Raw genomic sequence first — 15,994 nt, 5'->3', positions numbered from 1 at the left:
CAACACACCAACCCCGAAAGTCAGTTGCGCTATATTATTTTCCGTTCAGCAGCCTAACAGCCCATGGATAGAAATTGTTTTTTAGCCTGTTGGTACGACTGATTATACTTCTATATCTCCTGCCCGAGGGTAGAAGATTAAAGAGGTGCTGGCCAGGGTGTGAATAGTCCCTGAGAATTTTTCTCTCTCTCCTAAGGCAACGATCCCTTGCAATGTCATCTAGCGGGCTCAGGGGACAGCCCATGGTATCATGTGCTGTGTTCACCACCCTCTGTAAAGACATTCTGTCCATGGCTGTCAAGCCAACGTACCACACTGTGATACAATATGAGAGGACACTTTCTATTGTGGACCAGTAGAAGGAGGTCATCAATTGTTGTTTAACATAGTTCTTTCGCAAGACACCGAGAATCTTGCTTAATGTTTACTTTTTTATCCACACATTTGCCACTAACTCAGAGTCTTCACAACAGGGTGGGATATAAGCTCAAACAGATCAGTCAGTTGGAAATTTGCATATGCCTGTCCCTTTGGAACTGGGTTTTTCTTAAGAACTTGAAATCAAGACAAAACAATGCACTTACGCAACTGCATTATCTGTGTGCACTGGGGTGTGTGGAATCACACAACCGTTTTTGGAAACCAGAATTGTGATTTCACTTTATAGGAATCTTGTCTTTGCTCATTGAGGCTGAAATTCTAGAATGCAAAGTTAATTGCTAATTAGTCCATGCAAATTGGTGAACATTGTACTGCTAATTCAATGAAAGTTAGAAGGCTAAGAAACAAAGAAAAGAGGTCTTGAGGTGAAAAGGTAGTTAACTCTTTTTCTTACTAAGTTAGATATCTGTTGTCCCTTTTGCTGTATCTCTTGGTGGGCAAAGAGACACCAGATGAAGAGGCCACACACACCAGCTGCACGTTCCTAGCTAGGAGCATTTGACTTTCCCTATCACTAGAGAATGGCAGACTGTCGGTGAATGGACTTTCTTGGCAGCACCTTCCAAAGAGGCAAGATCTTCCACAGGCAACAGTTAACCCTTTTCCTGAGGTACACTCATGGAGCCACACAACCCAGGTATTATATATTTGCTCCCTTTTGTATCAAAAGCTTCATGAAAGAAAAGCAGCAGGCCAGCCCCAGATCCAGCTAGGCTTTGGCCCCTGCCAAAGAGGTGAGCTCAAAGAGACTGAAGGAACCACTCACCTTGCTGCTCTGCATGGGCCTCCCCTCCCCTCTGCCAGTGCCTGCTCCAGAAAAACAGGCAATGCTAATCCATTGAGGGAGAGAGAGATGCAGAAACCAGTCTCAAGACCACCATACAAAAAAGTCCTTCAATCTATGGCTTTGTTTGTGTTGCCATGAGGGGGGAGGAGGCAAGAAGAGGAGGATGTTGTTTTTAAAAATAATAAATACTTCATTGCAGGCCTTGGCAAGGTTTTGTGACAGGTTGAGCAGATCTCTTGGGGCCTGCAGACACCATCTTGTCTGTCTCCTTGAATCCACTTGATTCTTCTTTCACATCACCTCTGTCTCTGCACTACACAAAGTGGAAATCCCTCCAAGTCAGGTCAGCTTCCTCAAAATATGAAGCATCTACAGTTCATGCAGCTTGGGTCTCTTTCATCTGGGGGATTCAATTTGCATAATTTGTGCCACCAGATCCCTCGCACTAAAGTGTAGAAGCCATATTAAACTCCCTGTCTAGTTTTGGCTGACATCTCTGTGCAGGGAATCCAAGCCAGCTCCTAGGCTTGCCAGCTTTCCACAGTTGGAAGGTCACACTTAATTTCCCCACCCCAGCACCTCTTGATTTGCTCCCTCTACTGATGAATATATTCAAAGGACTTGATGTTGCTAATAGCAAAGTCCCAAAGGAAGCCTTCTCCTGTCTGCAAGTACCAGTCTTGCATGCACTGTACCCTTCATGGCCTACTGTAACCAAGATGTCTCTCCATCAATCATGACTAGCTTTCTGTAGGAATCCTGTATCGTAGGATCATACTCATCAACAAAATGTTTCTGGAGAAGCTGAATGGTCCAGGCACTTGCCCCAGTGCCTCCTGTTCCAACTACCACTAGCTTATACTCTGTTATCATCTGGTCAACCCCAGTTCTGGGTTCCCTCAAGGGACCAACTGTCTGTTGTCTTCCCCTGCCCTCCACCATCCATGAGGTAACAACAACAACAACAACAACAACAACAACAACAACAACTTTATTTTTTCTACCCCACTCTGCGTGGCTTTCAACAGAACATTAAAAACAGAATAAAACTTCAAACATTAAAAACTTCCCTAAACAGGGATGCCTTCAGATATCTTCTAAAAGTCAGATAGTTGTTTATTTCCTTGACATCTGATGGGAGGGCGTTCCACAGGGCAGGTGCCACTACTGAGAAGGCCCTCTGCCTGGTTCCCTGTAACTTCGCTTCTCACAGTGAGGGAACCTCCAGAAGGTCCTCAGAGCTGGACCTCAGTGTCTGGGCTGAACGATGGGGGTGGAGACGCTCCTTCAGGACTGAACGATTGGGGTAGAGACATTATTTTCCTTGCAAGGCAGAAGAATAAAGCTTCACCCCCCTTTTTTAGTTCTTTATTTATACATTTCATTTAACATATCAAAATTTGGCTTCCTTCCCCTTCTTTCTGCAGTTCCTTAAATTTGTTTTTTTCTATCTTCTGCATATATTAATTCATTTAACTTGCTCATTTAATTGTCTACTGTAAATATATACTCTTATAAAACTGCAAGTTGTTACAATAATCATGCTAATGTTCGTATCTGTTTACAATTTATCTGTAAATATTCAATAAACCATTTCCATTCATTTATAAAAAGTTTGTTATCTTGATTTCTTATTCTTCCGGCAAAGCTGCACTTTCCCCAGGGGAGTAAGCAGGGCTTTTTAAAGGCAGAGAAATGGGGAGAAATGCAAAGTTTGCATGGGGATCAGCCCCCTGGATAGATCCACAGGTCCATCTGTCCCTTTGCATTAAGGAGACTAGCTGTTGTTAGTCAATTTCCTGTTGGCTTAAGACGGTGGTGAACTTTTCACTTAGGCAATAGAGACCCCTTCTTGCAGCACCCTCCACACATTGGCACCCAAAATCAAGGTGCTCGCTGGCGGAGGGGCAGGCTGTTACAGTGGTGGCGTTGGCTTGGGCAACGTGTCTGGGCAAGGTGAGTCCCAAGCAATGAGCCGCTCACACACATAGACACTGCTCATTCCCCGCTCACTTGCTTCCTTTTGGTTTTGGCATCCTGTTTCCCTGGAATAGAGACCAAGAAAAGGTACCTAACTAGGTAAACAAGCGAGCAGCACCCAGCCAGCTTCTTGAAATTTATGATGCCTTTGCACACAATTGAAAGCTCATTCGTGCCTCTAATCTCTAGCTAAGTGTGGTGCTAAATGCTAATCTTTTTGAGGCTGCGGGCCAACACTTTTACAAATTATGCCTGTCCAGCTCAGCTTTCTTACTGAGTTCCCATAGTATCACATTCCTTAGATGATCTTTAGAGTGGTGCACTTGTACCCGTTTGGCCTGACTGTGGGAGAGAGTGAAGAATGTTTTTCTCAATTCCAGCTTCAGTTCAGGGACTGCATACTGGAAGCCACTTTAAAGGGATTCCCATGCAGGAAATAGACATTCAGAAGGAAATAAGAGAGTCTGCAAGAAAACAAAAATAAGATGGAAGATTTATCGTTTTGGATTCTTTGTCTTTGTTTTTTCAGCCAAGGAGAAAGTATTGCTGCACAGAAGAACAAAATAAATACCAGCTAATTCTGAGATAGGCCCATAGACTCCCCTGCCCGCCCGCCCCAATCCTGCCTGCCCCTCTGCCCATTTTGGAGCACAGAAATCTAAATTTTACACCAGCTAAAATATTATTGGGAAGGAGTCATGCAGATGTTATTCACAAATTAAATTAATATTTGTGGGTGGATGCAGCACCACGGCAATAAAATCCACTTCTGATGGACTTAGAGCTTATCCACAGTTACCTTTCCTCCACTCTTTCATTCTCTCTGAAAACCTAATCTTTCGTGGTCAATTGGAGCAAACCCAAAGTGTGGGGAACCCAAAGTGGTGTTTGCTCCAATTGAGCACTATAGAGCAGGACACCCATAATTCCTGGATGTAGTAAATGTTAGAATTTAATCAAAGCTTTGAATATTGAGTAGGCTGCCAGATGCTGGGTTTAGCAAAGTGCTAAAAGGCAGGCTGGGGACGCGGGTGGCGCTGTGGGTAAAAGCCTCAGCGCCTAGGGCTTGCCGATCGAAAGGTCGGCGGTTCGAATCCCCGCGGCGGGGTGCGCTCCCGTTGCTCGGTCCCAGCGCCTGCCAACCTAGCAGCTCGAAAGCACTCCCGGGTGCAAGTAGATAAATAGGGACCGCTTACTAGCGGGAAGGTAAATGGCGTTTCCGTGTGTGGCTCTGGCTCGCCAGAGCAGCGATGTCACGCTGGCCACGTGACCCGGAAGTGTCTGCAGACAGCGCTGGGCCCCGGCCTCTTGAGTGAGATGGGCGCACAACCCTAGAGTCTGTCAAGGCTGGCTCGTACAGGCAGGGGTACCTTTACCTTCACCTTAAAAGGCAGGCTGGACCAGTTTTTCTGTGCTTAGGAAAATGCCTGAGAGATAGGCCATTAAATAGCACAGAACAAAGACAGGGAAGTGTGGCATCCGTGAGGCAAAGACTGTTTCAGGTGGGGGAAGCCTTCCCTGAGCAGAGTGCAGCATCCTGGCAGCATCCTGGCTACTGAAGTATCCTCCCTTCCCTTCATATTGGCACACCTTATGAAAGGCAGGTTTTTTTCCTGAGAGGGGGCGGAATTTAATTTTCTGTGCTGTGTGTCATTTCCAGTAACATTTTGCTCCCCTTCCACCTTCTGAGAAGTTAGGCTTAGGGGTAATGAGCTATGTCTGTAACAGAGTTGATGGGGGCTCATGCCAACAAATTACAAAACATGAGCCACTTTGCAATGATGCGCCAGCACCAGATGCCAACACTGCACAATTAGCCTTAATGCTAGAGCACAAGTTTGTGAAGGTATTTTTAATCCTCTGCCAGATGCTCCTCTTGTCTTGGGATAGATTTATCTCAACAGATGTAAAAGCATTTATCCCCCCTCTGCAGTGCTTTATTGTTCTTTAATAAGAGGATCTGCAGTCCAACGTACGCTGCCGTTCTTTAGAGAACTGGAGAAGCTGACAAGTGCTGCTGCAGACCTGGACTTTTGAGTTTCTGTGAGACTTTCACCATGACAGCACAATCCTGTTTTCTTGGAATTAAACCTCACCAGGCTCCATTACTCCCAGGAAAGTGCACATAGACATGGCTTTCATTTATATCAGCTTCCTTCACTAGGGAGAGAATTCCCTCATTTGTAATGGCATTGCTTGCCTATCTGACACTGGATAGGTGAGAGAGGCCTACTCAAGGTCACTAAGGGCAGTTCAGTTAACACATCTGACACTGCACTGTACTTAAAATTAGGAAGGGTAAAAGGGACAACTATAACCACCATTTTGATGCATCCAAACGTTTACCTGCATCAGCACAACCAGACACTTTCACCTGCCCCAGCTGTAACAAAACATCTCTCTCCCATATCAGTCTCTACAACCTCAGCAGGTGCTGTAGCTTCCCAGCAGTTTGACTTCATCCCTGGAAGTGCACTTATTATTATTATTTTTTATGATATTCAGTTTTATATATTTCAGTAATTTTACAATCATTTTAACATTTCAAAACTTGACTTCCTTCCCCCTCTTTCTGCGGTTCCTTAAATTTGTTTTTTATATTTTCTGCATATTCCAGATTAACTTAATTTCCTCATTTATTCCTCTACTTTTAATATATACTCTTATAAAACTGCAGGTTAGGACAATAATCCTGCCAGTTCTTATCTGTTTACAGTTTGTTTGTAAATATTCAATAAACAATTTCCATTCTTTTACTTAAAAAGTTTATTATCTTGATTTATTATTTTTTCTGGTAAGTTTTGCCATTTCTACATATTCCATAAGTTTTTGTATCCATTCTTCTTTGGCTGGTACTTTTTCTTCTTTCCATTTTTGGGCAAGTAACATTCTTGCCGCTGCAGTCGTATACATGAATAATTTTTTTTTACAGTTTGGGCAGTTCTGTCCCTGTAATTCCCCAAAGGAAAGCTTCTGGGTTTTTGTTTTTTTAAAACAAATGTTATTTTAAGCATCTTTTTCAATTCATTATATATCATTTACCAGTAAGCTTTAACCTTACTACAAGACACATATGATAAAAAGAACCTTCTTTCTCTTTATATTTCCAACACTTATTTGATTTATACATTTTTGCCAATTTACTCGGTGTTAGGTACCATCAATATAACATTTTCATATAATTTTCTCTTAAGCCATAGCATGCTGTAAATTTTACATCCATATTCCCAATCGTTCCCATGCTTCTATATCTATATTATAACCAATATCTATAGCCCAATGTATCATTGAGGATTTTACTTGCTCATCTTTTGTCTCCCAAAGTGCACTTTTACACTGTCTCCCAAGACAGATGGATACCAACCAACAGATGCTTACCAAGGGTGTGATTTTGTGCATATGACAAGAGATACCAATGTTGACCAAATAGTCCTATTGCCAGAGTGGACCTAAAAATGCCTAGCTTCAGCCAAAAAGCAGTTAGCTAGATGGGGGTGGCTTGTCAAGTCAGTGAGCATCAATTCTTACCTTTTTTGTAGCAAGAGAAAGGCCTTGGTTTTTGCCAAACACAGTCTGGACCTGCCAATCAACTAAGGGAGCTTAGGTGGGGACCAACAGATGATTGTTTTTCTCTGCTGTTGTCTTAAAAGGTTCCTTTATATGATGGTTTGTTATTTATGTTTTAATGTTGTTATAATACTGTAAGCTGCTTTCTGTGTCTCCGGACAGAAAAGCAGGGGGGAAACCCACTCAAGTCTTCAAGTCAATGACAATAAATGGCACCTTTCACAGAGAATATGAGAGTTCTGAGCTTTCCAGAGCTGCTACTCATTCCTTACTATGCTGACTATCTATCTACTCCCAAGGTACTGTCACACCTTTTCAAACAGCCTTCCTCAGCTTGGTGTTTCACAGTTGCTTTAGTCTACCAGTTCCCAGTGTCCCTAACCATTGGCTTGGCACCAATTTAGGTTGAGTTGTTCTAGAATGACCCAAGCGGGGCATTGCAGGTGAAAGGAGTGAGACATGGGCCTTAAATGCTCTGATTGAGTTTTCTCTGGTGCCATGTAAATGGACTACTATCTGGGACAAGCTCAGTCACGGCAAAAGAGGCTTAGTTACTTGCTTCCTGGAAAAGGATCCAACTTCCTTCAAGAACCTTGGGCATTGGCCACAACCCAGGACTTACTTAAAATGCAGAGACAGAGTCCTTTTGTGATGACTAAAAAGGGACTGACATCAACAGGCTCAATGGAAAAGTACTGATGCACAAAATGAAAACCCCATTCCCAGGCCCATCTTCTGAGAATTGAGGAAAATATCCCACTTAAGAGAACAGAAGTCAGCTTTACCATTTGCTTATGGAATACTTCTGCTGACTGACTAGCTCCAGGAGGGGTGGGCAACCTTTCTTTATCCTGCCGAGGATAAAATTTCCCACGGGGGAAATTTCTCAGGGGCCCCATACCAACAGCCAGAACTGAGAGTGGGCAGTTCCAAAAACAAAATGGTTCTGAATTAACTAACATGAAATAAGGTTTATCCTGCTTCAGTTTTCTTCATATCTACAACATATTAGAATTTAGAGTCTACTCAGAAGTAAGCCCCATTGGATCTTTTGATTGAATTACAAACAAACATACATTGAGTTTTACGTATTTGTATTTCTTTAGTACAACACACCAGTACAGCTGCTGTTCTGGAAATCAAGTTAAAGGAATTCCTTTTTGAGTGTTGTGTACTGCATGCACAGACACACACACACACACACACACACACACACACCATGGAACCCTGCCTCTCAGACAGCTGGGGGTTGGGGAGAAACATATTTTCCCAATGCCATGCAGTCAGAATAAAGGTCCACTCCTAATTTTTTTTAAATCAAATACAATACTGCCCCTTCCTATTGTTCTGAAGATACAGAAGAAGAGTTTGGATTTGATATCCTGCTTTATCACTACCCAAAGGAGTCTCAAAGCGGCTAACTAACATTCTCCTTTCCCTTCCTCCCCACAACAAAGACACTGTGAGGTGAGTGAGGCTGAGAGACTTCAGAGAAGTGTGATTGGCCCAAGGTCACCCAGCAGCTGCATGTGGAGGAGCGGGGACGCGAACCCGGTCCCCCAGATTACAAATCTACGGCTCTTAACCACTACACCACACTATTGAAAGAAGAGAGGGGACGCTCTTAAAAGCCAGGAAAAATGTAAAGCAAAGAAACAGGAAAGAAGGAACTCTGATGTGATGGTATCAGGGATGTTAGGATGAAGCAATTTCTGTTGTGATCTGTTTTTGATAAAAACTAGCTGTTGTTTCTATTCTGCTTCAGTTCATTTCCACCAGATAACACTGGGACTGAGGAGGAGGAGTGGTCAGGTAGCCCATCCTCTGGGACGGTTGTAAGTAGGTAGGCAAGCAAGCAGGGAATGGCTGAGGGTGCACTGAAGTTGGTGGGGCAGTGACCCATTTGAACCTCTGTCTACATGGGTGTTGGTTGTCCACCTGTGGTTTGGCTCCTTGTACTGTAACACAGGGATATAAGGATAGCTCTGCTAGAGCTGATCAAGGTTCTGTCTAGTACAGCAACCCTCCAGCAGTACTTTGAGGAAGCCACAGGGAAGGCATGAAGGAAACAGTCCTTTGCATTTGCTTGTTTAATCTGTTATTCCGAGACCTAATGCCTCTGGATCCAGAAGTTCCATTGAGCTGCCAAGTCTAACAGTTGCTGCTAACAAGCAGGTTCTGAAATAAAACATTGCAGTGGGGAATGCTCCTGTTTAGGATCCCAGCCAACTAGCCATGCCTGTTTCTAGGATACATTATTCTAATTTTCTGTTTCTCCTCAATCAACATGTCCTCTAAACATGGTCAGTCCTCACTGAGCTCTCTTGGAATCGCCCCCTTTAGAATTCTAGTCCTTTTTTTGTACTTCTGCAAACCTTGGCATCCCCTCCCTCTTGTACGTAAGTGGTGTGTGGTTTTCCATCAGGCTGCCTCAGTGAGAGAGATGAGGAGCCAGGCTCATTCCATTCTGTTTGCCAAAAGGCCAACTCCACCAGGCACTTCCTGCCCCTGAACTGCTTCTATGGCAGCTGGTTGTTATAAGAACTACTATGTAAGAACTGGTACCTGAGTTTGCGTTCTTCCTCTTCCCTCCCATCCCCTTTTCCTTGTGTGTTGTGTTACTTACTTTATTTTAATTGATTATTTGTATGCCATTCTGACATACTCTTTGGCTATAGAGAGAAAATAAAGAGAGAAAATCCTTGAAGAATAATTTATTTATATAGGCTTCTTTTTAACCTTTGCTGATCTTATCTGTGCTTTATTGACCATTGTTTTATGTGGAAGGGTGTGGTTGTTTTATTTAAGGAGATTTATATTTCCCCCCTAAATAAATAAAAATAAGCAAGAACATGCTATTAGTACATGGAATAGATCAGTCTATCCAACACCCTTTTAAAGATAAGAACGGAAGAAGAGCCAGATGATAAAACTGTTCCTTTCTGGAAGAGAAAGCTTTTCCTTTCCCAGTACTGTACCAAAGTGCAGAACATATTTGGATTTCATTGCCTCCGAACCATTAGGTCAGCCTGATTGATGGAGCAGCCGTGCTTTTGTTTATATATGTAAGAGTTGTGTTTATCTTGCGTAAGTGCTTCTTATAAACATGGGAGCTCCAGCAACTTTACTCCCTTTTGTGGCTTTTGGATGCATTAGCCAGATTGATTGGAAAATGCAAGTCTCTTCAGCTGTACTTTGGACAACTCAGTTTGCGGATGTAGAACTTTCATCCTATCAAGCCTACTGGATTGTATTTTGGCATGCACAAAGTCCCGCCCATCTTGTTTGTTTGCTAAGGAGTGAAAGAGCGAGAGTGTTTGTGAGAGAGAGAAAGAGAAAGAGAGAGCTCCCCAAACTTTTCAAAACTTTGAAAAGAGAGACGAAAAGGCCCATTTATTTTGCCAACCTCATTCAAAGGCCAAACTTTTCCATGCTTATTTTTATGTTTATTGTTTTGTAAATCATTGCCACAGCATGCATGCAAACAATTCTTTATCTAGTTGGTCCTTATTCCATCAACCTCATGTCTACTGAAAATTGACAAAGCAGTCAGGGTCCATCTTGGTTTCCAGACACCATGTTGAGCTTACAAGTGCCAGCAGATTCACAAAATCTTGTTTAGTCTTGCATGCTGAATGCATCCGACATGGATGCTGTGGGCAGAAAATAAATGGGAAATGTTGGCAGAGCTCCCTTCTGCCTGCCTTCCATGACTATAGAGGGGTCATTTGAATTCCAAGCAGCAAGGAATATATATATATTCCTTTTCTGGGAAAGAGATACTTCAGTACAATGAGATTTGCATTGCAATCCAATTTGCGTACAGCAGTACAGAGATGAAGCCAAGAACGCCAAGTTCTATCCTAATGTGGCTCTTTGAGATTTTTGTTAGTGATGCTTGCTGCCCATTACATTTACTGTGGTTATTGTAAGTAAGGCAATTTTGTTGTGATGCTCAAGATAAAGGGGTCATCTGTATTGGCATTTCTCCACTGCCTTAGGCATGCCCTTGATTTATTGGCTGACCCATGCCAGAGACATACCCAAGCTTCCCTTGCAAGCCCACCACAACTCATTCCCATTCCCCACTCCTTCCTGTCCCAAACTTGCCTGGCCATGGCAGGAAGGACAGGGAGGCTTGTGGTAGGTCCTCCGTGACCCACCTCCTTGTGGTGGGGCTCCGTGGCAAGTCCTCTCCACTGCCAGTAGGTAAATCAATAAGAAAGCTCCATCTGCATCATATTTGATCTGCAATGGCTCCTTCTTGTATTGCCAAGTCACAACTTAATACCCCTGTGATGAACTGATTAAACCCCCATTGCCGTTTGTTCCAATTCAGCGCTAAAGAGTGGGTTTTCCCGGAGGAAAGTGGCCGGTCAAAGAAAAGTGTGGACGAGCTGTGATTTCAGTAAAGCCTCAAATCCCTTTGTGTGCAGAGCCCCTGTTAAAAGTTTAATTATAGCCCCTCTGTTACAATGCAGATGCTTCTTTTCATGGGTAGTAGCTGAACAAGCGAAAACATTAGAGGGGATAGAGACTGAAGGGTGAAATCTGCTGCTTCCTAAAAGCAGCGGCAGGCTCCTTCACCCCCTTTCCTAATTGCATCGTTTAAATTGCATTCAAAGCCATCCTACACAGTAATTTTCAGAAGTGCTGCCTGTGGAAGGAAGGCAGGATGAAAGGCTGGGGTGACTCAGACAAAACGAGAGGCAACTTCCATTCCTTCAAGCATAATTCTCCTACTTTTCCCCTCCATTTAATGTGCCAGCTCAGTGGCAGTGTGAGTTATATTACACTGACACCGAGAAAGAAGCCCATCCGTCCAGAAAACAGTAAAGCAAGTTCCTTGCTGGGAGTAGACACTGGGGCTGCAATTACTGAGGACACTTACTAGGAAGGAAGCCCCACTGAACACACTCAGATTTTCTTTGGAGCAGGGATGGAAAACCCCTAGCCTGGGTACTTAATCTGCTACCCCCCATAACATACTGCTTTGGATGGCAACAAAAAGTGGAGGGAATAGAAAGCCTGCACTTGGTCAGACAGAATATTTTAAGTCTCTCCACTCAGGTCAGCACCCAGATGAATCATTTGCTCATCTGCAGCACAAAGAACCTGAAGAAAGGGGGCGCTGTGCACCTGTGTGTGTCCTGTGCTTGCATGTGCCATAATAATAATAGTAGTAGTAGTAGTAGTAGTAATAATAATAATAATGATGATGATGATGATGTTATCTTTCCACTCTTGGCAGCTTCCAGCAAATTAAAATATCAAACACAGTAAAACATATTAAAAATCAAATAGTTGTTTATTTCCTTGACATCTGATGGGAGGGAGTTCCACAGGGTGGGCCCCACTACCAAGAAGGCCCTCTGCCTCATTCCCTGTAACCTCACTTCTTGCAGTGAGGGAACCACCAGAAGACTCTCTGAGAGCTGGACCTCAGTGTCTGGGCTGGAGACGCTCCTGCATGACAGTGTGTTCTGGCCGCACCCATCATTGGTCTGTGCCCTCTGGAGGCTTGGCCAAGACTGAAAGTGGCCTCCGGCCGAAAGGTTTAACCACCTCTGCTTTAGGGTAAGCACGCATTAGATTGTGCAATTGGTTCTTACACAAAGGGGAAGCCAGCCAGAAGAAAAAGGCAACAGAGTGCCCTTGGGTGTCACTTATTGGGTGTCACTTCTCTTAAGTGTAGGCCCTCTTTGTAGATAATTGTACCCCCCTCGAGACATAATGAATGTCCAGGGTTTCACACCCATCACTCATCACAGCTGGAAACCCCTTTAGTCATTAGTCTTAAGAAGGCGTGGGGAAAAAGCGAGGTCTGTGTCCACTGACGCCACCACCCACCATGGTCTTCGCTGACAGAACCAGACTATACAGCTCACGCACAGAAGGCATGCCTGCCAAGGGGAAGCCTGCCAAATGCACACCAGCTCTTCCAGTCTCCTGAAACCTGTGTTCTGCCACATGGGGAGTGCCTTTACCTGTTCAGCAGGGAGAAGAGCAGGGAAGAAGAGCCATTAGAGAAGGTGATGGGAAAGCGAATGAGGGCAGTAGCTCCATTCTCTCTCTCTCTCTCTCTTTCCCTCTCTCTCTCTGCATGGGCTTCATTGCACGGAGGCTAACGGAAGCTACAGCTTCTGCGTTTTGAGGTTTTCATGTGGCAGCATAAGATTCATCCACTTGATTACAGGTGATTGCTTACACTGTTCAGAAAGTCCTTGTGATCCTCTGTAGAGACTTTTCCTTTGGAACAAGGAGCTGGAAAGGAGAGCAGAAAGGAGAAAGATCCATTGTGCCAGTCTCCTTCTCCTTGTGCGACATTGGCCTATTGAGTGCAACCTCTTGTTGTAGCTTGGAAGTTAAGGGCAATGAAGTTGCAGAATGTTAATGATGAATCAGTTATCAGTTGTAGACATCTTGCTTGTGGATAAGATCTGAAATTTTGATTTCTGTGTACCAGTCAAAACAGCATCTCTTGTATGCTTGCCAATACATGACCTTGTTTCTTGGGGCAAGGGGATTTATTCCTGTTGATACATTAGCACATTCTTGCTTGTTTTAGAGTCAAACTTTGAGCCTGAACTTCATTATTTAGTAATTTTTGCAAGCCACCCTTTTAAAATAGTGATAGCAAGAAACGTGGCTGAAGCTAGCTCTCATGCTGGCAAATGCAGAGGATTCCAGAGTTATTTTGGGAATAGTTGCCAGAAACTGGTACGATGCAGACCTTGCGTCAATAACAAGTCTTGACATCATAGAGCCTTGTAAGAGAGAAGCTCAGCATCTTCACCCCCTGAAGATCATTGGCCATGCAGACTGGGACTGATGGGGTTTTTGTCCAGCAACATCAGGTTGAGCACCAGGCTGTGGAAGGCTGTGCTAAGATGATGGAGGTTTGTTAAAACTCAGCTACATGACTTGGCTTTCAAGGCATTCATTGCAAAAACCATCCTTTGCATGCATCATGGTGCAGCTGTCTCATATATGGTTGTAGTCAATTAAGTCCTACTACGAGTAGACACATTGGAATTAATTAATCAAAGTTAGCCATGTCCACTAACCCCAATGGGTCTACTCTGAGTAGGACTAGGGATGAATACCACCCATGGTTTCCTATATGTTAGAATAAAACCTTTGCAATCAAAATATGGATTTCAAAACGACAATGGCCAAGCTTTCTTGTCACAAAATCTGAAATTTCTGTCTAAATGTACAACATGGTTAGTATCTGAAGAAGTGTGCATGCACACGAAAGCTCACACCAAGAACTAACTTAGTTGGTCTTTAAGGTGCTACTGGAAGGAATTTTTTTTTTGAGTTGAAACATAGGCATTTAAACATTTCACACTCAGTTTGCAGAGTGCTCTTTGCGCATGCTCTTTTTCATTTTCGTTTTAGAAATTGTTCAGCCCCATCAGGAAAACAGCACAAGCAAAAATGATGCAGTTTCACCTCGTAAGTCATGGGAGCAACAATGGGAAGAAGGAAAGATTGTGATCAGTTCAGAGTGGACCTGGCTTAAGGCTTGACCAAGCTCCATGCAGAATGATTGCAATGGCTAACAGACAGAAATGGGGTCTGTTATTGTGTTACTGAACATTCTGTGAGCTTAGCAGGAGGTCTTCACCTATGTCACACGTGACTAAATTTTCAGCCTGTTACCCCCTAATCTCTCATTTTGGTTTATCCCAGGGATGGGGAACACCCCCCCCCCCGACTTCTCTGTTTGATTCTTCTAGCCTCCCTGTTGTCATGACACTGGAGTCAGAGTTCTTCAGGAAATGAGCTTGAAGACTCTGAATCAGAAGGGCAATGGCATGCAGGGCTTCCACCCCAAGAACAATTTCTTGGAGAAAGTTTGGCAGATGTGTGAATTGGCTGCAGTTCTTCCAAAGGTACATAAATTTAACACACAGCCCTCCAGATGCATTTCAGTATCACCTGTTAAGCACTAACCTGCCTGCTTTTTTGTTGTCATGGGACATTAATGTTTGTTTCCCCCCACTGTGAAGATGCTGGAAGGAACTTCAAATGCTGCTTTCAGGTTTTATCAGCTCTGAAGCTTTGTAATACATGGGCACCACCTGCTGGTCAAACAGTATGCTCCTTTGATTCAGGCTGTTAATTTCCTTTTATTTCCTGCCTTGCAAAAAGATTGTTCATGTTCAAATGCTGAGTGAGTCTGACTCAGCACAATGCATGCAAAGTATATGATATGAAGCATATCAAGTAGTAGGGGATGGCCTGATGAGGTGGCACCTTACCTCCAGTTGGTTGCATTGCTGCTGTGTACAGGGAGATAGAGGGGGAAGGAAGAGGTGCTGACGAAGTTGGTGCAGTGCAAACCAGCTGGCAGGAACACTGAATGGGCTCTGCCAGTACATTTGCACCACATCAGACTCACTACCATCTCGTTCCTCCCCCTCTTCCTCCCCATAAACAGTGGTGAACCAACTGACCAGAGGTCACCTGAGTGGTGAAGCTCCATCTGCTGCTGATATAAAGACGACCATGTTGCTCCTTGGTTCTGGCTGCCAGGAACCTGTGGGTTTTGTTGAAAATGTGGTGAGGCAGAACTGGGCTTCAAGCCCATCTTTATTTTCTTAAACCATGGGGGAAGCAGCCAGTGGTTTCCCCCCCTTTTATTCCCAGATGAGACCTGAAGTCTCATCACCTCAGAGTTCACTTGCAATCTCCATCTTGAAACCCATTCTGTCAGCAAGACCTTATGGCTATAACAACCAGCCTTATTTTATTACTCCCATTTTGTCACATGACTCTCTTCTTTGTGTAACATCTTGCCTAATGAAGAATTCTGGAGAATTTTTGTATTTGGGAAGTGGGTGGGTTTGTCCTAATAAAGGTATTGTCCAACTCCAGGCTTCTCTTCGCAAACTCAACTGACATCAGCTGTGATGGGTTCGGGGCACCAGTTAAAAGCATATTTATTTGCCTAGGCTGTTGGTTAAGCTGGATGTGGAATTGGGCAGCTTGTTGTCTTGTTCAATGACTGTAGATGATGATCTTCTCTTTATTGGTTTTATGTAACTGGTTTTATTGTTTATTATCTGCTTAATTTTTTATATTGTAGCCTGTTCTGGGATTAATGAAGAGCAGGCTATGAATTATTCAAGTGAAGAAACAACAGTTTCTTTTATGGCAGTAAATAAATGAAAAACATCTCACCAGATGGTGTGGGCAGCCCATTCCAGT

At 43.6% G+C, this 15,994-nt stretch overlaps 1 pseudogene; it reads right to left on the bottom strand.

The window, feature by feature from the left end:
- Positions 1-1,581: 1,581 nt before the first annotated feature.
- Positions 1,582-2,170, bottom strand: LOC114590865 (GTPase HRas pseudogene; annotated as a pseudogene).
- Between the last annotated feature and the right edge of the window lie 13,824 nt (positions 2,171-15,994).

The sequence above is a fragment of the Podarcis muralis genome, chromosome 2 (assembly GCF_964188315.1).
Source record: "Podarcis muralis chromosome 2, rPodMur119.hap1.1, whole genome shotgun sequence".
In the NCBI taxonomy this organism is placed as follows: domain Eukaryota; kingdom Metazoa; phylum Chordata; class Lepidosauria; order Squamata; family Lacertidae; genus Podarcis; species Podarcis muralis.
This window is presented reverse-complemented; position numbering and strand designations above follow the sequence as displayed.